The following is a 26,469-nucleotide window of genomic DNA, read 5'->3' as shown; positions in this document are numbered from 1 at the left end:
ATAAATACTCATTTAGGCAGTTTCTGCTTACCATCACTATAACATTTAAGTATTTAAAATTATTTGTACCACTCAATTGATATTTACTATCTATTAGTTAAATAAATGAATGAAAAAGCCTGAACACCAAAATGAGATATGTTTTCTATAATCACAAAAAATAAATCATTTGAGAAATTTATATTTTGATTTTTAGAGATTTTACTTCACTTCACATGTCCTACATGCCTTTTATTTCTGTTGGTTTAAATCAATGTTCAGGTTACAGATGATCATTTCAGGAAAGAAAACATCTAATTGCCTTTTTAGAGACTGATGGCTCAAAACGTATGGTTAACGAGGATGGCCTTCGGAGTTTACATGGATCTGATTTGGAATTGTGGCTTTCCACCTTCCTAGGTGTGATTGGGCATGCTACATTTCCTCATCTGTAAAACTGGAATAACAATAATAGTACCTATGCATTGGGTTGTTGTGATAAATACAATATCGGTAATAAAGTTTTTACAATAGGCCTGGCACATAGAAAATGTTCAAAAAACCTTAGTTATTGTTGCTGCTGTTATCATTGGTGGTATCCCTCCTTTTGACTTTCTCTTTATTTAAGAATGTGTGGAAGTTGCATATTGGCTAAGCACCTATAAAATAGAGTCTCTCTTTAAGATGTAGCGTATCACCCTCTCCCAACCACTCAGACACGCATGGTTATGCACAAAAGCATAGGTAGGTATTCAAAGACAATAGACTTAGATGGGACTATTTGTAAGAAAAAAAAAAAAAAACTCACCATTAGGTAGCACTGAAGCTGTGCTCTAAAGCCATGCTTCCCAAAGCTGATACCTAAAATTGTTACTTATCACATGGATGCTCTGGAAAAAAAAGTGCAAATAAATAAAAGCCCACAAAATTTCGTAGCACATTTAGCAAGCAATACATATGAAACTCTTCTTGGAAATCCTGCATAACAGTGAATTTTGTTAGATTTAAGGTTATCAGGAATTCCCATTCTTTGGAAAACAGCACCCTGATCTTTTATCTGCAGTCTTAGTGGAACTGTAAATAAAAGGGTCCCTTTATGTAAAGAGAAGGGATGGATATGCAACCCAAAGTAGCCAATGGAAGTCTATCTCCTGTGGGTTTGAATCTAAACCTGAGTGACCCAGGGGCTGAAACAATCAACCAAATGCAATTGGATTGCATGCCATTTCATAGTAGTTTCCTGACAGGATCTTTGATTAGTTCTTGCTACCTACACCTTGGAGTTGCCTTGGCTCTTATATTTTCCAAGCCTGATTTTCCATCTTTCTAGTCAATTCCGTGAGTTACTAGAGATATTTCAATTGTATTTCTGGATATATTTCAATTAAATCTTTCCTCTGCTTAATTTAGGCAGTCTGTTTCTCTTGCTTGCAACCAAGGAAACCAAACTGATAAGCACAGACAAAATAAACAAACAAAAACCAATCCATGCCAAACCTACCAACCAGCCAGGAAACAAATATATATTTACATAATCTTGTTTAGCTATATATTACCCATATTTCTCAACCTGATTTTTTTGTTTGTTTTTTAGCTCCCTACTCTGATAATGTATTAGCTCCAATGAACATGTTTTGAGCAACCATGGAACTGTGTTATGGCTGGAGAATTGTGTCAGGTATACCATAGGTCATTACTACTTACATTCTATTCATCTTTTATATTCTATTACATCACATTTCTCAACTATTGAAAACCCTACACCTATACAGGAAACTCATTTTAATTTGTATCATCTGGGCTTTGCACAGGAATGTAAAAAAGTGCCATCTTTCATTAGGTTAAAAATGAGATCAAAACCTTACCTGGGGTTACTGGATTTTTCTTTTTTTCTACTTTCATCTGTATTGGTTTAAGGCAATTAATCAATAAGCTAGGACACAGGGTGAAAACATATGGTCTTTGATATTTGATAAATGGATTAGTGGAATCCCTTGCTTAATCATAAAAATTAATAAGCATTAGGTCCTTTACTTAATGAGGAATTTCCCTTTTAAAACCTGAATGAATTATCAAAAAGACCATGGCATACATTCAAAGGCATTTCCTGACCTTCCTGTATTCTGGCCAGCATGAATTTTTAACAAGACACTGTATATCTGGAAGGTCTATTAAAAATTGTCCACATGAAAACTATGCTTAAAAAAAAAAAAAAAGCCAAACTAGTGAAGCAAAGAAAGTGTCTAAGAAAGCAAGAGAATATTTAATATGTGGGAGACTGAAGTACTGAAAAAAAATTCAGTGTTTTGATGTAAAATATTAGTAGGGATTGACCAGAACTTTTAGTTTTATTAATGATTTTATCTCATACATTTAAAAATGGTTAACATCATAAAAAATAATAGAAATATAACTGTTATATATTTTAAGAGTAAAAATCATAGGTAAAAAAGATTACCTTGGTTCTTCACATTATATTACTGCTTTATAAAATTTGCTCTATGAAATATGTTTTTCAATATTTTAAAAGTCTAAAGAAAATTCTTATATTACATTAGGTTACAACATATCATATTTTCATATTAAAATATGGTGCATTGAAAAATGTCAAAAGAGTTTACAGGGTCTTCTAACATTTAATCTAAAATCATTAAGATTATACCCAAGCAGAGGAGTTAATAGGCCTTTCATCAACCCTGTGAGAAAAGTGGCCAACAGACACCTTCTTTGTGCATTCTGGTAATTTTGATTAAGAAAACATTCTTAGAATCTGTAAAACAACTGTATGATTTGGGTGAGGACTATTTACTACAAAAGACCCTCAAAAGTTTTTAGTAGACAAGAGGGATTCTTTATATAAATTTTATTCATAGAATTTATTTTTGCTCACTATGTTTTTGGGTTAAATGATGACAATGGTTTTTATAGATGATGATAGTCATTTTTTATTGTCTTTAATTTGCAAAAGTAAAATTTGGTAACCCCAGAAATCCAGAAAACTTGAAACCATGGATTAAAAATTTTTGTCCCATGGAATTCATTAGCTTTATAATTTTAGAATTTTAATTAAAGGTTTAGCTGAATATAGATGATGTTTAAAATGAGATAAAATTTAAAATACTTAAAATTAAATATTAAAATATTTCTTTCCAACTCTACACAAACCTTTATTCTAAGCAAATAAAATCATTAATATGAGAAATCTCTAAAAAATTGAATTCACAATGGTCCATTTTACTGATTTTTAACAAGGAAAGACATATTCCATTTCTTAATCCTTGATCCTTTTCATTCTTTTCTGAACATTGCCTGCAACAATGCCTTTGCCCATTTCTTTTTTCACCCTGTGAAAGAAAAAAGAGATATTATAGAAGGCAATTCTTTAAAAAACCTACTTAATTTTAAAAACCATATTGTTACAGAGCATGCTTGCAGTGGTTAAAAAATAAAATCAATGCTATTGAAGGGAAAGCTTTTAGGAACAGCCTTCAATCTTTGCAGAAGCAATTAGGATCATCTACCACCTTCCATCAGGTAATGCAACATGCTGCGTGGGTCCCCTACATTCTTAGGAGTAGGGGATGAAATGTTAAGTAGAGCTTGATAGTTGATTGGAGAGACACTAATATGTTAAGGAATCACCTAATCAGTGTTTCTTAAAGTTAGGTATAACTATAAATCTAGTTGAAAGGAATTTCTTGAGGATCGTCCCCCAAATCATTTTTATATTAACTTTATTTGAACATGTGTAATTCTAAAACTTACTATAAGCTCCTCCTATAGCTTTAAAAATTGAGAAAAAACAAAGCAAAATTACAAAATAAATATAAAAATAGCTAATAGTCAAAATTGAATTAAAATTAATAATATTAATCTACCAGAGGAGATGATATTTTGCTGAAACAAAATATCTGATTACACTGTAAATGTGGTGCTGTCTGCTATGGTCCAGGACTTTTGAGACTGCAGGGCCTAAATTATATTTTATAATATAATAACTCAATTTCTCATTCCGTATCATGAATGAACTACTGAAAAACTGTGTTATACCAAATCTTAACTTCATTTTCCTTGTTCCTGGCATGAAGACATCTTTTATTTCAGATGTCAACCTCAGTTTTTTTCCCTATATGCCCTCAACCGTTACAGACAGCTGCACTTGGTCTGAATAGGATCTTAAACATAAATCCAAAGTATGATTTAGGTCCTGTGGCAGAACATGGCTTTCTGTTTTCATGATTAGGAAGAAATCCCCTTTTAAACCTGAATATATTAGATTAATATATGAATGAAAGAGAATAATTTTAGGATTTTCACAGCCTCAGAGAAAACATTTGAGCATCCAGTTTGAAAAACAGAACTCGTCAGTTCAGATCTGTAGTTTTACACTTTCAGATCTGCTTTAAGTACAGATATCTCTGTGCTGGAAATTTTCTGAATGAAAATGAAAAGTGGAGAAATATGGCAAAAAATGATTGATAAGTAAAAAAAATGAGCATTGGCTGCAGGTTTGGGGAACCACCTAGAAAAGTTCAGCGTAAACAGAGGATGACAGAACATTTGAACTTTCAAAACTTTTATATCATATAGCCATATCTATCAATGTATAATCATACACATACCAAAAACACACACACATACACACATACATAGATACATATTCATTAACATACACACAGATATAAAACGTGTGTATATTTAATTATTTTAACACCTACTCTGTCATGATTGGCAATGATTGCTTAAAAGAAAAAGGGATCTAAAAACTTGTTTTTAAAAGCAATGAAGAAAAACAAAGTGGGAGGACTTACACTCCCTGACTTTGAAGCTTATTATAAAGCCACAGTTGTCAAAACAGCATGGCACTGGCACAAAGATAGACATATTGATCGATGGAATCGAATTGAGAATTCGGGGATAGACCCCCAGATCTATGGTCAAATGATCTTTAATAAGGCCCCCAAAGTCACTGAACTGGGTCATAACAGTCTTTTCAACAAATGGGGCTGGGACAGTTGGATATCCACAGCCAAAAGAATGAAAGAGGAGCCCTACCTCATACCCTAAACAAAAATTAACTCAAAGTGGATCAAAGATCTCAATATAAAAGAAAGTACCATAAAACTCCTAGAAGATAATGTAGGGAAACATCTTCAAGACCTTGTATTAGGCAGCCACTTCCCAGACTTTACACCCAAAGCACAAGCAACAAAAGAAAAAATAGATAAATGGGAACTCCTCAAGCTTAGAAGCTCCTGTACCTCAAAGAAATTTGTCAAAAAAGGTAAAAAGGCAGCCAACTCATTGGGAAAAAAATTTTTGGAAACCATGTATCTGACAAAAGACTGATATCTTGCATATGTAAAGAAATCCTACAACTCAATGACGATAGTACAGACAGTCCAATTATAAAATGGGCAAAAGATATGAAAAGACAGTTCTCTGAAGAGGAAATACAAATGCCCAAGAAACACATGAAAAAATGTTCAGCTTCCCTAGCTATTAGAGAGTTGCAAATTAAGCCCACAATGAGATACCATCTCACACCAATTAGAATGGCTGCCATTAAACAAACAGGAAACTACAAATGCTGGAGGGGATGTGGAGAAATTGGGACTCTCATTCATTGTTGGTGGGACTGTATAATTGTTCAGCCACTCTGGAAGTCAGTCTGGCAGTTCCTTAGAAAACTAGATATAGAGTTACCCTTTGATCCAGCGATTGTACTTCTCGGTATATACCCGGAAGATCAGAAAGCAGTGACACGAACAGATATCTGCAAGCCAATGATAGTAGCAGCATTATTCACAACTGCCAAGAGATGGAAACAGCCCAAATGTCCTTCCACAGATGAGTGGATAAATAAAGTATGGTGTATACACATGATGGACTACTACGCAGCAGGTAGAAGGAATGATGTTGTGAAACATATGACAACATGGATGAACCTTGAAGACGTAATGCTGAGCGAAATAAGCCAGGCACAAAAAGAGAAATATTATATGCTACCACTAATGTGAACTTTGAAAAATGTAAAACAAATGGTTTGTAATGTAGAATGTAGGGGAACTAGCAATAGAGAGCAATTAAGGAAGGGGGAACGATAATCCAATAAGAACAGATAAGCTATCGTGGGTAAATTTAACATTCTGGGAATGCCCAGGAATGATTATGTTCTGTTAATTTCTGACGGGTATAGTAGGAACAAGTTCACAGAAATGTTGCTATATTAGGTTACTTTCTTGGGGTAGAATAGGAACATGTTGGAAATAAAGTAATCTTAGGTTAGTTGTCTTTTTCTTACTCCCTTGTTATGGTCTCTTTGAAATGTTCTTTTATGGTATTTTTTTTAATGTTTTTAATTTTTTTTTATTTTTTATACAGTTGATTTAAAAAAAAAAGAGTTAAAAAAAAAAAGGAAAAAAATATGCAGAGCCCCCTTGAGGAGCTGGTGGAGAATGCAGGGGTATTGGGCTTCCCCACTTCAATGGTTGCTAATGTGCTCACAGACATAGGGGACTGGTAGTTTGATGGGTTGAGCCCTCTACCATAGGATTTGCCCTTGGGAAGACTGTTGCTGCAAAGGAGAGGCTAGGCCTCCCTATAATTGTGCCTAACAGCCTCCTCCTGAATGCCTCTTTGTTGCTTAGATGTGGCCCTCTCTCTCTAGCTAAGCCAACTTGGTGGTGAAATCACTGCCCTCCCCACTACATGGGATCAGACACCCAGGGGAGTGACTCTCCCTGGCAACATGGAATATGACTCCCGGGGAGGAATGTAGACCCAGCATCGTGGGATGGAGAACATCGTCTTGACCAAAAGGGGGAAATGAAAGGAAATGAAACAAGCTTCAGTGGCAGAGAGATTCCAAAAGGAGCTGAGAGGTCACTCTGGTGGGCAGTCTTACGCACAATATAGACAACCCTTTTTAGGTTCTAATGAATTGGGGTAGCTGGTGGTAGATACCTGAAACTATCAAACTACAACCCAGAACCCATGAATCTTGAAGACAATTGTATAAAAATGTGGCTTATGAGGGGTGACAATGGGATTGGGAAAGCCATATGGACCACACTCCCCTTTGTCTAGTTTATGGATAGATGAGTAGAAAAATGGGGGAAGGAAACACACAAACAAACAAAGGCACCCAGTGTTCTTTTTTGCTTTAATTGCTCTTTTCCACTTTAATTATTATTCTTGTTATTTTTGTGTCTGTGCTAATGAAGGTGTCAGGGATTGATTTTGCTGATGAATGCACAACTATGTAATGGTACTGTGAACAACCGAATGTATGATTTGTTTTGTATGACTGCATGGTATGTGAATATATCTCAATAAAATGAATATTAAAAAAAGCAACAAAGTAACTGGAAACTGGAAAGACTCAGTACAAGTCTGTGGCCAGTTTTGGAAGGTAAAATATATTATGTGAATATGAAAAGTAAAGCAACAATAAAAAATGGAAACAAAACAACAGCTAAAGCCATTGTGGCTACACAGGCACATAAACACCCAAAAAGTCATGTCCTGACTTCAATTAATTTATGTTTTCATAAGATAGAGTAATTACACAAAAAGAATTTTATGATACAGAGTAAAAAATTTTTGAAGAAAACTAAAATATGCATTTGCCATCTGTTAAGGATGCTGCTTTTTCATCTGAGAGCTACCTAGATGTGAGCACAAGTCAGACGTATGAAGTGTAAGGAAGAAAGACCTCTTTTTCCTTTCCTCCCAATCTCATTCACTCCACTATATGCTGCCAGTGTTGACAGTTTGGAGATTAAAGTATATTTTGGCATTCAGTTATGTGTGAAATAACTCCTCACATTTATTTTACTTTTCAAAATTTCTCAGCTTTTTGCATATATAATCTTACTGATAACTTTTAGAAACAGTTGAATTTATGGATTACCTCTGGGCAGAATTAAGAATTATAAAATAATTTGTCTTAACATCTAAGAGACTATCTATATTTTCAGGCTTTCTTTTTAGTTTCAATTTTATCATGTTTTTTTAATGGATTTTAGATGCTATTATAAGTTCTGTATATACTTTGTCAGAAACTATAAAACACTTTTCTAAGTGGGTCATTTGTCATTTAAAATCATTTATGCTGTCTTTCATAATAAAAAATTATTAATTGTTATATAGTTAAGCTGTCAAATTTTCATTTTGTTTCTTGGGTTTCATGTCATTATTGGAAAACCATCCTAGCCTCAAAAATTGTTTTAAAAACTCATAATATTTCAATTTAATCAATTTATATTTCATTTACTCTATTTAGATATTCCGTTGATTTGTATTCATTACCTATGGGATTTTCTGAGATCTTTAGGATGATTTATATTTGCGTGTTCTAGGTTCCTGAGGGTACTAACAATCCAGGAACATTTTAGATTATATTCTCAGTTAAAGGGTTTTCAGAAGGCATGAGGGGTACATATTTAGATCGTAAACTTTAAGAAGGCAGTCTTATTACCAAAAAAATCATGTGAAATCAGGTTTATGAATAAAACCACTTCAGGAAATATTCTTCTCTTATTTTACTCTTTCACTAAGGGTTTGGTTTCCAAAAGCCTTGCCTTTGTTTATTGGTTTGTTTGGTTTTGAGATCATTGTTCAGATTTCCCAACTTGTGTGGAGCCCATGAAAACATTAAAATCAAAGCTCTATGTGGCAAGTGATTTCCAGATGGTCTTAGGGCTACTGTCAGATTCAAATCTCCCAAGCTTTCTGGATTTTGTGGTTCTTTGACTGCACTGCACTGCTTGCAAAGACCAAATCATTGAGTGCAATATGGGAATTGTTACATTCCATGGGTACATTCTAGTTTTAGAAACTTGTGAGAAGGTACAGCCCACAGACACTGTGAAAACCCTACCTGGTCTTAACTATATCTTCCTTAATCATTCAGAAAATCATATTATCTTAAAAAAAATTAAAAAAAAAAAAGGCAAATCACATCCTTTGAGTCTGAAAATGCATCCTTCTAGAAACAACCCAGGTAGCTAGACATGATGATCAATATCTTCTTTCCATGTTATTTAAAATTTGGCCATGGTTATATCTGTATCGTTCCTAGGCATGGACTCTGGAAAGAGGGAAACAAGAAGATATGGGAAACAGAATACAAAATCAGAATATTTGTGCCTCTCCATTTGTATAACTTCTTGTGAACTGTGATTTTAATTTTATATGGCCATATTTAGGACACTTTCATGTACACAATAATTGAAAGAGAAGTATACACATACTTTAATAAATTTTGAGATCAAAGGACATGATGAGATGAGTGCTATAGGGAACAGAAGATGAAACGAGGTCAGGGCTAAATTTTGATTTAGAGAGAAGTTAGGGAAATAAAAAGTAATGGTTTTCAAATATATTTCAAGGAGTTCCTTGAAAGAGAAGCCACCATAGGCACTTTGACTTCCTGTCTGCTTTCCTTGTCTTTGATATTCTGCTACTGCACCAGGGATTGCAATTTAATAAAATTTATTAAAATAAAAAGTTAGGTTGATTTACATACATACATAACACATTCATACTTACACTTATTGAAAAGTATATTTTAAAGCTTTTCTAGAAAATATAGGAAACAGAAAAGACAGGCTGGTCCTGAAATAGGGAGAGTTGAGGAGTAATATTATTTTTTTATGTGTTCTTTTGTTTTTTCATAAAAGTTTTAAAATTCATAATACTCACATTAAGCTAATGCCTTATCCTGTTTCTAGTAAATAGGCAATTAAGTAATTAAGCCCTACAGCGCTACAGTTATCTATTACAATTTCACTGCTTCTCAAAAGACTTCAATCTCTCCCATTGTCTTCATATAACATATCAAATCACCAAAATAGCTTAAAATGTCCTTTATGACCTGATCCTTAGCTCTCTAGTACCATCTTCCTCCATTTCTCATTATACTCTAACAATACTGAACTGTTTTATTTTTTTAAACATTGAACATGACACACTTTTTCTTCTGGGCTTGTCACATGCTATTTCCTCTTTTGGTGATGATTTGCTTGTCACACTTTCCCTCACTAAATATTATTCATCTATGTCTTATGAACTTAAAAGTCACATGCTTTAATAAGCCGTCACGGATTCCCTAAGTATGGATTATGTTATACTCCTCCAATGAGCTATCATAGCAACTGGAGCATCTCTTGACTTGTATTTGCTATCAAAACATCTCCTTTATTATATTTTATTCTTATACCATTTTTACTAGTCTCTGCAACTAATGTTAGCTACTATTTATTGAGTAATTGTGATAAGTACTCAACATAATTACCATATTTCATAGAATTTGATGCACCTTTATTTTCTGTAGGAAACACTACCAAATGTAATTGGAAGACATCAATTATTATACATCATATTCTGATTTCAAAGATTTTAAAATGTGAGGGAAAAAAGGGGCTTCTTGGAATCAGTGGAATATACTCTTCCATGTAATCTTCATAGCAACCATATATGGAAGGTGTCATTAAACCTACATTATGAGAGAAGAAAGAAAAACTTAAAGAGATTAAATAATTCACTCAAGATAAGTGGCAGGGTAAGAACTTAAACATATGTTAAGTTTGATGCATTCTCTTCTCAATTTTACTTGTTCTTTGAGATCTGTAAGAACAACACTCAAGTCTAACTTGTCCAATATTGAAATTCCAATGTCTAGTACAAAATAATAACTCAAAAATTTTGGATGAATTAAATGATCAACACATTTAAAAGTAAATTATTAATTGTAGCACAGCTAAAACAAGAAACCAGGTATTCTCAGTCAGAACCTAGTACTTCACAACTATCCCACAATGTTCAAAGTCATCAATTTGATTTTCTCTAGGCTGAGAATTAAGTAAACTCCTGTACTCAAACATTTTATAACACTGCTGAAGAGTTAAGATTAACACCCATGGTAAAACAGAAATTGATAAAATAAAAGGAGACCACCAGAGATTAAGCATTAAGTTAAACTGTTATAATCTGGGAAGGGAATTATAGGAATTTAGGATTTGAGGAACACCTAGAATCTGACTAGGAGAGGTGTTTCAAATTTGGGAGAATAGAGAGATTAGAAGTCCAGAGCCATAGAAAAATGAAAAATAAAATTATTCATTCACTCATTTGAAATAAAGATTGCAATTTTGGAGTATTAGCATTAAGAATGTCTAAGTAGGAAAAAGTCATAATCCAAATAGCTTCGTTAAGAATGTCTAAGTAAGAAAAAGTCATAATCCAAATAGCTTTGTAGGACAGAGGTATCAGTTGTATATGATCAGTTAGGACAAAATGATAAGAAGTTCTTAAAGGTTTAAAGAAGGAATTCAAAAGATTAATTTGACAGGCTTTTGCAGTATAGGTCAAAGTGCAGATCCTGAATTTAGGTCAATGTTATGGCTCTGATAGACATCATGGTGTAAACATTGAAAATGACAAGGATGTGTGTGATGGCAATGGTTATAGGGATACAGTCAAGGGTCATTAATACCCCCCCACCCCCTTGCCACACATGCACGCGCGCGTACACACACACACACACACACACACACACTCAAAATCTCTGGGACCAGTGAATATGGCAGATAAAAGAAGAAACAAGTTAAAGATGACTTCAGTATCTGAGAAGAAATGGTTTATTGTCCAAAACAGAGAAAATGTGGGGGGGAGGGGGGGAGAAAAGTCAGGTCAATCTTCTCAGTTGTGGTTAAATGTATGTGAAACCAAATTTAAAATTCCAAGGTTCCAAAAGATAGATTGATCTATCTATATCTATCTGTCTGTCTATCTATCTAATCTAATCATCATCTATCTAATCTACCTGAAATGTTAATTACTGTTTGCAACTTAAACTAAGCATGTTGACACCACCAGAATTATTATTATTCTTTTATTATATGAATAAGGGAATGTATTCCATATCTATTAGAATACTGTGTTTTATTTACATTAATGGGATCAAAAGTCAATCTATGGATTGATATGAGTGTATGGATGTTTGCTAATAATGTTTGAGAAACTTGTCTCAGGACTCATTTGATTATTTTGGAGTCATTAACTTGATGCCATATGTGCAAATAGGTCAATTTTTGTCTTATTCAAATTTGAAACACATAATGATATCATGATTTGTAGTAATATCTGACCAATAAATATAGTCTATGGTTACACCCCATTCCTCCTTTCTACATTGTGTAATCATCTTAACCAATGAGCATATTTAATAAATTCAGTGACAAGTAAGATGGCATGATTCATAAAATAGCCATTGTTTATATCATTTAATTCTCTAAGGCTAGATTTTCTTATTGGGTCTTTTTCAACTATGATAAGGCAACATAATTATAAATGAAATGTTAGAACTTTAAAAATGTTCCTTAAGATACTTGACCAATAATCCTTTCATGTTTGTTCCTCATGGTTTACCACACATGGACAGGTTCAGTATTCATTGGAGATTTGAGGTTTGGTCTGCACTGCATCCATAAAATCAGAATGACTCTTTTTATGGGCATTCCCTTCATCTGGGATCTTAAGGATGAAGAGTGGGAAAATCACAGATTTAAAAAAACGGAAAATCAGGATTTGCTTCTGGAGTACTCATCTTGTCTTCTTTATAGGTTACACATCTTTTCCCATGTTAAAAATTATTTTTAAACTATGGGCTGTAGTTAATAGTACAAGTATAAAAAAGTGCTTTCATGAGTTGTAAAAATTTTCCACACCAATGCACGGTGTTAATAATAGGGTGGTGTATGGGGATCCTATATTTTATGCATGATTGCTCTGTAAACCCAGAACTTCTCTAATAAAACATATATTTATTTTTGCAAATAGCCTTATGGCCATACTAAGTCAGTAGAAAACAAGTATATCTAGTATACAAATAAAATAAAAATGAAAACAGAAAGAGCCCATTTGTGACTATTGCCATTATTGATAAAAATAAAATAACCATTTTACAATAACTTTTAAGAACTTACCTGAGATATAATAGGCATAAAATAACGTATGCATATTTAGAGTACTTAATTTGATGTTTTGACATGTGAAGACAAATGGGAAATCATCACTATAAACAAGTAATGATATATCCATCACCCAAATATTTCTTCATTCCCCTTTGTAATCTCTTCTTCCCACACTTTCCAGTGTCTGATTCCCAGTAACCAAAGATCTTTTCTCTGTTACTGTAGATTAGTTTACAGTCTTTAGAATTCTTTATCAATGGAATCATACAGCATGTGTTCTTTTACCCCTGACTTCTTTCAGTCAGCATTACTATTTTCAGGTTACTCCAGTTGATAGTACAGAGATCAACAAATATTTTTGCAAAGGACCACATAATAAATATTTTAGTCTTGGTAAACCATATGAGGTCTCTGCAGCATTTTTTTTTTTTTTTACAACACTTAAATATGTAATAAAAAAAGCACTGATGTACCCTACAAAAATAGGCCATGGGCCAGATTTAGCTCAGGGCCATAGTTGCCAATCTCTGTTATAGAGTTTCCCTTTTTATTACTAAGTAGTATTCCATTTTATGAATAAACCACAGTTTATTTATCCATTCACCATTGATGGACATTTGGTTTGGTTCCAGCTTCTGGCTATTATAAACAAAGCAGCTATGAACATTGATATAAACATCTTTATATGGAAATTTATTTCATTTTCTCTTTGATAAATACTTAATAGTAGAATGCCTGGGTCATACGGCAAGCCTATGTTAAACTATTTAGAAACTTCCAAGTTGTTTTCCAAAGGGTTGAACCATTTCTCATTTGTATCAGCAGTGTGTTCGTTTCAGTAGCTCTACATCCTAGTCAACAATAAATGCATGTTCAAATATACATATACATACATATGCATATATACATATACATACATATGTTGATATGAATGTTCAAATCTTTTACCTACTTTAAAAAAATTGGATTGATTGCTTTCTTGTTGTTTTTTGAGAATTCTTTTTATATTCTAGATACAATCCCTTTATTAGACATGTGATTTGCAAATATTTTCTTCCAGTCTGCAGCTTGTCTCTTCATTCTCTTAACAATGTATTTTGAATAGGAGAAGGTCTTAATTCTGAGGACACAAAATTATATTTTTCTTTTATACATACTGCTTTTGGTGTTTTATCTAAGAAATATTTTCCCAACAAAGTCACAAAGACTTTTCTCTTACATTTTCTTCCAGAAGTTGTATATTTGGGTTTTACATTAAGCATATGATTCAATTGGAATCAGTCTTTTGGTATATGGTACAGATAAAGATTTCTTGTAGTGCAGGTGTGTTGGTGGTAAATTTTATAGCTATTGCATGACTGAATGCACCTGTATTTTGCCATTATTTTTAAAATATTTTTTCACTGAGTATAGAACTCTAAGTGGACAGATTTTTAGTACTTTAATATCATTCTTCTACTGCCCTTTGGTTTACATTATTTGCAAAAATGAGTCTGCTGTTATTCTTATCTGTCTTTCTTTGCATGTGTCTTTTGATCCTCTGGATAGTTTTAAAATTTCCTCTTTATCAGAGGTTTTAAGCAATTTGATTTACCATGTGCCTTAATGTAGCTTTTTCACATTTCTTGGGCTTTGGGTTTCTTGAATTTCTTGGATCTCTGTGTGTTAATAATTTCCATCAGATTTGGGAGATGTTTAGCCTATTTTTCAAATATTTTTCTGTTTCTTCCCCTTGCCTCTCCTTCAGGCATTCCAATATATGTATATTTCACCACTTGAAGTTTGCCCACAGTTCACTGATACTATGTCTATTTTTATTTCAGTCTTTTTTCTCCTTGTTTGATTTTAGACAATGCCTACTGCTTATTCTTTGAGTTCATTAATTTTTTCTTCTATGACATCTAATCTGCTTTTGATTGTATTTGACTTTTTTTTTAACTTGAGAAACTGTTGTCTTCAACTCTAGAAGCTTAATGGCATATCTATTTTTTAATATTTAATGCTTCTACTAATAATCCTTAATTATTCATAGCTACTTGAACATATGGCAGTTACAATGACTGTTTATATGTCCCTGTCTACTATTATCATCTATGTCATTTCTGGGTCATTTTCAAGTTACTGACTTTTCTCATAATTATGTGTTCTTTTTTCCTGCTTCCTTGTATGCCTGATAATTTTTGTTGTATACTAAACATTGTGACTTTTACATTCTTAGACGTTGAATATTTTTATTCCTACAAATATTCTCTTTTTATCTTGCAATTTACCAAAATATAGCAACATACCATAAAATCATCCAAAGTGTACAGTCAGTTGTTCACAGTATCATCGTATAGTTGCATGTTCATCAGCACAGTCAATTTTTGGGCATTTTCATTACTATAAAAAAAAAAAAGTAAAAAAGAAGAATAAAAATAAAGTAAAAAAGAACACCCAAAACAACACACTCCTTTCATCCCCCCTTATTATGCTTTTACATTTTGTACTCATGTTTTTTACTCATTTGTCCATACACTGGATAAAGGGAATGTGAGTCACAAGGTTTTCTACAATCACACAGCCACACCTTATAAGCTATATAGTTAAACACTCATCTTCAAGAAACAAGGCTACTGGGTTGCAGTTCAACAGTTTCAGGTATTTCTTTCTAACTATTCTAATACACTGAAAACTAAAAAGGGATATCTATATAATGCATAAGAATAACTTCCAGAATGACCTCTTAACTCCATTTGAAATCTCTTAGCCCCTGAAACTTTGTTTCATTTCTCTTCCCTCCTTTGGTCAAGAAGCCTTTCTCAATCCCATGATGCTGGGTCCACACACATCCTCAGGAATCAGGTCCCACATTGCCAGGGAGATTTACACCCCTGGGAGTCATGTGCAATGTAGGGAGGAGGGCAGCAAGTCCACCTGCCAAGTTGTTTTAGAGAGAGAGATCACATCCGAGCAACAAAAGAGGTTCTCTGGGGTGACTCTTAGGCACAATTATAAGTAGGCTTAGCCTCTCCTTTGCAGTAACAGGCTTCATAAGAGAAAGCCCCAAGATTGAGGGCTCAGCCTACTAAATCGGTAGTTCCCAATGTTTGCAAGAATATAAGGAATTCCCCAGATGGGTAAATTTAATGTTTCCACATTTTCCCTAGTCCCTCAAGGGGGCTTTTCAAATACTTCATTATCTTCTGCCCAAATTACTCTGGGACCTACAAATATTGTTGAAATTTGTGCTGGGACACATTTAAGTTACTTGGAAATATTCTGGTTCTTAGGATCTTGCTTTTAAACTTTTTATGTGGGACCAGAGAAGCATTTAGACTAGGGCATATTCTGTGCCACCAATGATGCAAAACCCTTTTGAATACTCTATGCATTAATTATGAGGTTTTTCCACTCTAGCTGATGAAAATAGGGCCACATGCACTGAACAGTTTCCAGCTGAACACTCAGAGGGAAACTTTACAGATCTCCAGAGCTCTTTGTTATGCATCTGTCTCCTCTTCTACACCCTGTACTGAGAATTGTAGCTACCTCAGCCTCCTCAGGACCCAAGCTCTGTCTCCTCAACCCACAGAGAATGTTTTACTATGCCTGGGTTTCTAGTCACTGTGCCATAGCCTGGAAATTCTCTCCAGGCACTAAGGTGTAGCAATCATAGTGTTTCTCACTTTTTTCCTATCTCTCTGAGAAGACTGCCCTTTGTTGCCTAATGTACAATACCTTGTACAACTTCTTTGGTCAACGTTTTAGATGTTTCAAGCAGGATGGTAAATCTGGTGCCTGTTTCTCCATCTTGATGGATGCAGAAGTCCCCATTTTCAAATAATTTTACCGAAGTTAGTTTTCAACTCTTTATTACTATGCTCTAAAGTTCCTAAAAACTAGAGCATGCTGATCACATCTTTAGAAACCAATAATTTCCTCATATATGTTAAACAATCACTTTATGGTTTAGCACAAGTATTTTGGTTTTATCAGTTTTCAGATTTTGTTGTCAATTTTTAAAATTGATTTAAGCCCCAGTTTAACATACACTAAAGCAATAAGAATGATACAAAATGCAAAACACTAAAATTAAAACTGAGGATTAACAGTAAAGGATAGTAAAATTAATTTTGTGGGAAAAGAAATACATGTTGTGAGGTAACTGAACATTTGCACCAAAATCATGTTTGAGGTTTTTAAACACGAAGAGAAGTGCAAGCCATGATAAGATACGCAGTGTGCCTGAAATAAAAGTGCACCATTCCTCACAATAACTGAGATATCAGAGCCACATGGACTGAGTCCTAAGGAGGGCTGTACTCATCATCTATAGAGTTTTCCTCATTTTCTACACTTACCATGGAATAAATAGTGATTTCAAAATTTTGAAAATTATAAAGAAAGAGCTATAATAATCTGAAATAGAATGTGCCTACCCCTGTAATTAATTCTTTAAGAAGAAAATATTACTTACAACCCACAAGGCTTTGAAAACCCTCCATCAATATTCAGGAACTGACCTGAGGGAGAAAGTGAATAGATTACTGCAAAGAAAATGGTAAAGAGAAAAATTTGAGAAGGCAAAAATAAGAGATGAAAATAACTAATAGGAATAATTAAATTAAAAATGTTTGTTTAGCCTTAATTGCAACTCCTTTGTTAATAAGACACATTTTCTCATAAACTTGTAACTCTCAAATAGAAAATGAACAAAAGACTAATGAGGTAGCTACATAGGGAGAAAGGCTATAATATGGGGGAGAGCTTGCATATTAAACATGATTTTGTGGCTTCACAAAATGCAACTTATCTTCACACAGAAGTCCACAGTAGTGGTAAGGTTGGTGAGGTATTATAAGGAGAATGGTCTGATGGCTATTCATACTTCCATCATGATTAATATGAATAGATGAATGAAATAACTTAGTGCCTTTCATTAGCATATGCTCTAGAAATGTTTGTTGAAATGCATGCCACTCATCCAACTCTTCTCCCATCATTTCTTCCAGAACAAGTCTGGCTGAGCAAGAGTGAGAGTGGATGTGAATGACAGAGATTTCCAGGGTGGTGAGAGTGAGATGGAGAGAAAGAAAAGGGAATGATAGTAAAATGTTCTCCATTGCTCAGTGCTGTCTAAGAAGTTAATATGTAGATACATTTTCATTTTGAAATGGGAGATAAATTTTGTATTTAGTCTGAAAATTTGCAGCTCTTGAAATGCTAATATATGCAAATTGTATCTTTAAGGCTTTACATCCATGAATGAATGAAACAAGGTTTCCTCTCGTGGTCACGCAGGGTATGTAGTAATGGCACTATCATTGTTGCTGTCAGAACATGACTCTTAGTAGCATAACTGCTCTTCCTCCGGCCTTATACGTAGTCGAACGCACTCTTTGTGTGTAATACCACGGCACACACCTATTTTATCTTCCTCTTACAATGCGAAACATTTTACATAGCCAAATATAGTGACTTTAAAAAAAATGAGCTCATGGTTTGGTCAAAGTCTTTCATATAGTAATAACTCAGCTGAATCACTAGGCATTGCAAACACACACTCATGACATTATACATATCAAACAAACACACAAACAAAAACCTGAGTCAATTGACGCGTGGAGGTTAAATCCTTGCAGTACATAGCAATGCAGGTCCTTGTTTGGTATCGGAACTTCTCAAAAACTTTCTGGAATTTCACCAACTCTGTCTCATCAGAATTCATTTCCCCTGCCAAAGCATTCCATAAGTGTGGAAGAGATAGAGCTGCAACACAGAAACATATGGGCAGAAGATAAAAGGAGATCAGTGAGCAGGAAAATATGTTTCTTAAAATCTGTGCTGCAGTCATTTTTTTTCTCAGTTTTGTTGTTTGTTTTGGCATTGAATGCCCATAGCCAACATCAAGAATGTTTCTACACAAGAGCAAAAGAATAAATCAATTCATACCAGAAAGAGTCAATTCAGTTAATAAAATAAAAACAAAAAGTGGACATCAAAATACAAATTTGTATTTTGTAAATAATTTGGTTGATTTGTTTAGGTGTTGTGTAGGCACAATCTGAATGAACTAGTAACAAAGGTAGGTTTTTCATTTAGGATTTGCTTTACCTGCAGTCATGAGTACTTTAAATATTCATGTTCCATTGTGCTTAATGTAGCATTTAATATCATGACTTCCTTATCTTTTTCAAACTATTAGATCTGAAAATCGGGTAAGTTTCCATAAAGAGGAAAATGCTGCCTGAGAAACAGTCCAGTGGTTTAAGGTAAGCTCCCATGAATTAGTGAGATGGCTGATAGATATTTATCTAAACACAATTGTCCTAAATCCATTTATTTTCTTTGTTGTACATAATGTTAAAGTCATTGATATAAAACGTTTCAATATTTGATTTTCCTCAAGAATAAATTTTCAATTCTATTGAATAAACTCTTTCATGATGTTACAAATGGTTGGACAAAGTCTTTGACCGGTTGATTTGCACTTGGTACAGTACTCATTTGTCACAAATCTGCATTTTCCAGGACAACCTGGAAATGCAAATATTCAAAATGTATTTAAACTACTTTTTAAATAGTACCAATATACTCTGAAATATTCTGGACATCTAACTAGTAATAAAATGAAGAATTTAACTAAAGAAGAACTGAAGAAATAAGCAACAGCTTTAAAAGAAATGTATACATTGAAAACATTGCTTGCCATAAAATACGGAGAAATTGACTGAAGACATGTCATAATTGTTCAAAAAAAGCAAGCATTTTAGCCTATATTTTTAAAATTCCATACCTAAATATATGATGTGCATACTAGGAGAGCTTGTCAAATCTTAAAGAGAAAATTGTAGAAACATAACTGATACCACTATGTGAATGGAGCTTGTCTGTCATAACCTTAAAATAAACTGCCTTTGAGGGCAATTTTAACTCATAGGAACTTAGACAAAGCACGAGAGATCACAGAAAAAAAGTAGCTTTTCAAGAGAGGGGACAAACTAGCAACTAAGGTAATTACTCTTCTTATAATTCAGTTTTTAATTTCAAATCCTTTCAAGCAACTTGAAAATTCAGAATGACCTGCCTTATGCCTTGTAAGGGGCAGACTTTACAAGCTTCTGATAAATGAACAGATTAATGAATGAATATGCTTCAGGCTAAGTGATCAACAAACAAATTATAAAAAAGTCTAATGGATCTTTTGGATTAGAACATTTAAATACAGCTGTTAATAATAGTTGCTCATTAAATCAATAAGTATTTATTGAGACCCTGGTGCCATTTGTGCTGAAGATATCTTGATAAAGACAGAAAAACATTTCTTCTCTATCCCTGACCCTCACCAAAGTGGAAATACATGCAATGATTTAAGAAAGGGATAAGAGCTAAGTAGAGAATTAAACCAAGATGATGCATTGAAAAATAAGATAGCCTCTTTGAGGTGATGACATTTAAGTTAGAATCCAAATGATAAGGAGAAAATACCCATGCAAACACTGGGGAGTTATCATGACAGGCAGAATGAAAAGTTAGTGAAAACCCATTAAGCTAGAAGTGAGTGCCATAGTGAACAGAATTTAAGCTGGTGTATCAAGAGGTAGGGAGGATAATTCGTGACAAGGCCAGAGAAGGAGGTAGCATTTAAATCTTGTAAGGCTTTTAAAGAAAGGGGGTAGGATGGTGATTTTTGTCAAGAAATTAGAAGAGTTTAAGAAGAAGAATATAAATAAAATAAATAAAAATAAATAAAACTGGAATGTCTGCTGTTACCATTGTTTTGATTGTTCAGTCATATTTAAGGTAAATTTTTAGTGATATAAATATTGGAAGAAGCAAAACTATATTTATTTACCAATGATATTACTGTATGCCTAGAAAAACTAAGAGTCTAAAAATCTAAAAAGCCACTAGAACCAAGAGCAAATTTGGTAAGGGGGTTGATTCAGGGAAAATAAAAATAATCAATAGCTCTTCTTTGTACTAGCAATAAACAAAAACAGAAATAGAAAAATACATGCTATTCAAAGTAGTAACAGAAACTATAAACTACATAAGAATAAATGCATTAAGAAAGAACCAAAACTTATTAAGGCAAATAAAAAATTTTGTAGGACATAAAGTGAGACCAACCACCCATAGGAGTATTTAATATCACAAAAATGTGAATCTTTGCCAAGTGAAGTTGGTTCTTGCTATCTAAAGCCATGAAAAAGTAGATCAAGATAAATTTTCAGGTGAATCTGTTTATCTCTCACAATCTGCTACCCAAAATTAAACGGTCAAATGCATCTAGAATTCAATGTAGGATATCTTGCTATTCATGTTTGCTATGTATACTCTTAATGTCTGAACTTAAAGGAATAGATTTAGAGAACTAGAGATGGTTGCAAATTTAAGGTATTTCCTATCAGAATCCCAGTGTAGATGCTTTGAAATGGATAACAAAAAATTTAAAGTCACTGTCTGAGAATAATAAAGAATATTTTGGAAAAGAATGAGAACTTGACTTACCAGGTGTTCTGGTTTGCTAATGCTGCCATTATGCAAAATACCAGAAATGGATTGGCTTTTATAAAGGGGGTTTATTTGGTTACAGAGCTACAGTTCTCAGGCCATGAAAGTGTCCAATCAAAGGCATCAGTTCTCAGGCCATGAAAGTGTCCAATCAAAGGATACCTTCACTGAAGAACAGCCAATGGCATCTGGAATACCTCTGTTAGCTGGGAAGGCCCATGGCTGGCATCTGCTCTGTGGTTCTGTTTCAAAATGTTTTTCTCCCGGGACGTTTCTCTCTAAGCACCTGGGGGTCCTGTCTTACCATATCCCAGGGCAAACTCTGGGTTTCATCTCTTAGCCAAATGTCCTTCTGTCTGCATCTTTAAGCATCTCTCAGCATTAGTGTCAGCAAATGCCTGGGCCTGTGTGGCTCTTTTGAAAGGACTCCAGTAAACCAATCAAGACCCACCCTGAATGAACAGGGCCAAATCTCCCTGGAAACATTCAATCAAGAGATCACACCCTAATCAAAAAGATTAATCAATCCGCAACCATGAGATTGCATTAAAGAATATGGCTTTTTCTGGGGGACATAATATATCCAAACTGGCTCACCAGGTACCAAAACATATTTTAAAATCTATTGAAATAAAAGAGTGATTCATCTGTTTTTATGCAAGTTCAAATAAGTAAAATAAGTATCAGTAATATTTTCCCATTGAATATTGAAGTTTTTTAACTGATTGAGAAATTTCATTGATTATTCAGATAATATAAAGGGAAACAGAACAGTATTCCCCATTTTTAGGTGAATTTAATGATGCAGACAATAAATCAGGAAGCACAACTTCCTCATTCAAAAAAAGCAGCATGATCTCAAAATTTGCAAGTGAATTTGGTCTAGTAAAAATATTTTATAATTTAAAAAACTGAATGCTTTTAAAAAATTTCAAGTATGTTTAAATTGTGTAGGAAAAAATTAAATAACATTATGGCCAATTTTACCTTATAGATTAATCTTTAATAAACAGATATATTAGGGAGTAGTAAGGTAATTTCCATTTAAAAAATTCCAAATAATTTTTGCGAAAAATCTTAAAAGATATCTTTGTCTGTTATGATGGAAATTGCCACTTCATCCAAATATGCAGTGGATATTTTCACTGAGTCTAGTGGTTTGGTATAATCTGGAGATCACCCTAATATTCCAAGCATTTCTTTTTCATTTTATAAATTGGAATGATATGACTTGGAAAACAAATGAGTTATTTTAGATGGTAAACTCATTAAATGAACAAACAATACGATGAGCTTATACTATATGCCAAGTTTTGTCATTTTGAGCCCTATTGTGCAATTAGTAATGAAATGGATAGAAAATGAGAAGGCTGATTAATCATGAAGTATTTGTCCAATATACACTATGTAAACAAAATTAGAACATATGACATTTCAAAATCTTCCATAGAATTTGGATTTGTAAGAGCACCGTCACATCATCTATATTTGTTAAAGGGTGTGGAGTTCCTTTCTTTTTATACCATCCTTGGCACATAGTTGTCCAACCATTGGGTATTGGTAAGTGGCAGAAAACTAACTTCCTGGTAGAGTAGCCCATACTATTGCTCAGTAACTGAAAAAAACTTGTGTCAATTTTTATCACCACTTTATTAATTTGATTGTAAGATACTTTAGTTTGGTTTAGCTTTTCTTGGTTTAATTTCACACACATTAGGGTTTGTTCTTTCTGAGATTATTAAAAGTCAACTTTAGGTTTTAACTATAGAAATGCTAACTATATTTTTTGGTTCAATCACAAGTATATATATTTAAAAATTTATTTCTATCTTTATATGTGTATCTGTACTGCTATAAGATGGAATAGCTGACTGACAATTTTCAAACTAATTATTTAAGTTTAATTTTTAAAAAGCCTAGAATTGGTTTAAGCTTATAAAATTTGCTTTTAAAAACCACCTATTGCATTCGATTCCTGACACTTATATCTTGCAAATGTTGAGATCATGCTTTTTTTTTTTTTTTTATGAGGAAGCTGTACTTTCTGATTTATTGTCTACATCATTAAAGAATAGATGAGCTTGCATGTGGAACAGATGATTTTTTATTCTTAATTTTATATTTTTGAGAATTAGACCAGATTTTTAACCTCCCAAGGGTTTATGCAATCATATGTCAATAGCCATAAAAGAAACAGCTCTTGCAACTGTACGAAAATGGGTTTGTTTACTTATTTAGCATTCAGTGAATATGGGGTATTATACACCAAGAAGCTATAACATTTTCACAGAAATTTAGTGTTTCTTCCTGCTGACTACAGTAATTGATGTGATAAAAATAGCTTGCACTTCAGCCTACGTACTCAGAGGGAATACTTCCATAGAGTTACATTGAATGATATTTGAGCCCAGCATATTTATTGTCATGGTAATATGAAGATATGTTTATATTCTGGCCCATATTAGTGTGCCAAGATGTGAGAGGCAGAGTATTTTCCTGTACAACCATCTGTCAACCTATCAAATGGCTCAGAGGAGAAACAAAACTTGTATGACCCAGATTTTCCAACTGATTTTCCACTATCTACACTTGACACATCTTTGGGAGAGGGCAGAAAGGAGAGATTAATGGTATAATGTAATATTCTGAATTGAGAGCATGATAATTTATTATCTATACCTGCTGATGTGGACCACATTATTTCAAGGAATGCACTGGGTATTTTAGTGGTCTCACGTGTGATTTTCCTGAGAAGAAATTCAAGAATTTTTTTAAAAGTTAGTAACATATTTCTCTGTATTTTCAGTGTATATGTCTTTTATCAGATAAAATTCATGAGCCTATTTGATCTAGGAACTTTAAAAAAATGTTACGTATTGCTTTTCCACCATTCTTTTCACTATCTTATATTGCCCAAATTATTTACATTTATCAGTGCAATATTCTCTAAGCATATTTGTTTCATTACGGTGTATGCGTGGGAAAACTGAAAAAAAAGTGTTTCATATGTTCTTCCAAAAGCCAAATAAAATATGAAACAGTTTGTCATACTAATGAAGAAGTTTTTATAACAATGATCCTATCCAAGTATTCTCAGGATGAAAAATACCTAAAAAATTTAAAACATCAATTGCAAGTTCAAGCTATTCTGTTATCACCATATTAAGATTGTGGGCACCCTCAGAGGGGAGTGCCGCATACATTCCCAAGCACTGCTGCTATCCAAGCTGCCTCTTTGTTTTGTGGAAAAGCCTTTTAGCTTTATAAGACATGTCCCAGAATCCCAAGTTCTCCCAGGATTATTGGTCTCTTTAGCATTTATATAAATGCTCCAAATATTATAATTTTTTTATACTTGATCTAAGTTTATTAAACAGTATACTGTTCTTTTTTATAGTGTGGGCCCTGTCTGTGGTAAGTGACTTTTTTTGTTGTTTTCGACATAAGGTTCTGTGTGAAAAAATTTCTTCAGGTATTGTTGCACTCAAGTTTATGTTGTACAGAGGGGGAGGCTTAGTTAGCCATCACCCATAGGCTTTACTTTTGGCTTAAAAATGGTAATTTATTGGCTCACAGTTTCGGAAGCTGGAAGTCCAAATCAAGGCATTGGCTAGAAGGCTTGATGCTTCCAGGGGTCAGTAACATTCTGGCTGACCAGAAATCCTTGGTTCCTTCACTTTCACAGGGCAATGTGCTCAGATTTCTCTTCTGGGTTTCTGTTGACTTTGGATTCTGGCTCTCACCATGACTTTTTCTCCACTCTTTATTATTATTATTGTTGTTAATGTTATTATTTTATTTATTTTTATTTTATTAAAGAAGTTGTAGGTTTACAGAAAACTCATGCAGAAAATGTAGAGTTCCCATATATCCTCCCTCAAACACATGGTATCTATGTTACAATTGATGCAACAGTAGTATTATTATACTTTTAATTATAGTCCATATTTACATTAGGGTTCACTGTGCTGTTCAGCCCTATGTTGTTTTTTGGTAAATTATTCTACTAACATATACACTACTTAAAATTTCCCCTTTTAACCACACTCAAATACGTAATTCAGTCATATTAATTACATTCACAATGCCATGCCACCATCACTAACACCAGTTACTAAAACTTTGCCTTCAGTCCAAATAGGAACTTGTTCCAATTATGCATCAACTCCCCATTTCTTACATCCACTCCAGCCCATGGTATTCTGTATTCTAGTTTATAACTCTATGAATTTGCCTATTATAATTATTTCATTTCAGTGAGATCATACAATATTGTTTTCTTTTGTTTCTGAATTATTTCACTCAACATGACAACTTAGAGGTTCATCCATGTTGTCACAAGTATCACAACCTCATTACTTTTTATGGTATATTTATACCACATTTTGTTTATCCATTTATCTGCTGATGGACACTTGGGTTGCTTCCATCTTTTGGCAATTGTGAATGACGTAATGAACATTGGTGCGCAAATATCTGTTCATGTCCCTGCTTTCAATTCTTTGGGTTGTATACCTAGAAATGGGATTGCTGGGTCATATGGAAATAACTCTATGCTTAATTTTCTCAGGAACTACCAAAGAGTTTTCCACAGTGCTTACACCATTTTACATTCCCACCCAGAATGAACGGTCATTCCTATTTTTTCACATCCTCTCTGACACTTGTTATTTTCCATATTTTTAAATGGTAGCTATTCTAGTGGGTGTGAAATGGTATCTTAGCGTGGTTTTGATTTACATTTTTCTAATGGCTAATAATATTGAGCATCATTTCATGTGCTTTTTGGCCATTTGTATATCTCCTTTGGGGAAATGTCTATTCAAGGCTTTCGCATATTTTTTACTTGGGTTGTTCATCTATTTGTTGTTAAGTTGTAGGAGAGATTAATGATATAATGTAGTATTTTGGGGCCCTGCCATTAGGTGCACATATATTTATAATTGTTGCATATTCTTGCTGAATTGACCCCTTTATCAGTCTATTGCAGCCTTCTTTGTCCCTTGTAACA

At 33.5% G+C, this 26,469-nt stretch overlaps 1 long non-coding RNA gene across 3 annotated transcripts in view; it reads right to left on the bottom strand.

The window, feature by feature from the left end:
* Positions 1–3,128: 3,128 nt before the first annotated feature.
* LOC119526767 overlaps positions 3,129–26,469 on the bottom strand; it is a 35,372-nt gene continuing 12,031 nt past the window's right edge. For all 3 annotated transcript variants that reach the window (XR_005215254.1, XR_005215253.1, XR_005215255.1), the window contains exons 2-5: positions 18,547–18,710; positions 17,419–17,464; positions 15,248–15,341; positions 3,129–3,323 (exon numbers count right to left, since the gene is read on the bottom strand). This is a non-coding gene — a long non-coding RNA (uncharacterized LOC119526767). The remainder of the gene's footprint in view (positions 3,324–15,247; positions 15,342–17,418; positions 17,465–18,546; positions 18,711–26,469) is intronic.

The sequence above is a fragment of the Choloepus didactylus genome, chromosome 1 (assembly GCF_015220235.1).
Source record: "Choloepus didactylus isolate mChoDid1 chromosome 1, mChoDid1.pri, whole genome shotgun sequence".
NCBI lineage: Eukaryota > Metazoa > Chordata > Mammalia > Pilosa > Megalonychidae > Choloepus > Choloepus didactylus.
The sequence above is the reverse complement of the archived record's forward strand: the minus strand, read 5'-3'. Positions and strand labels throughout refer to the sequence as shown.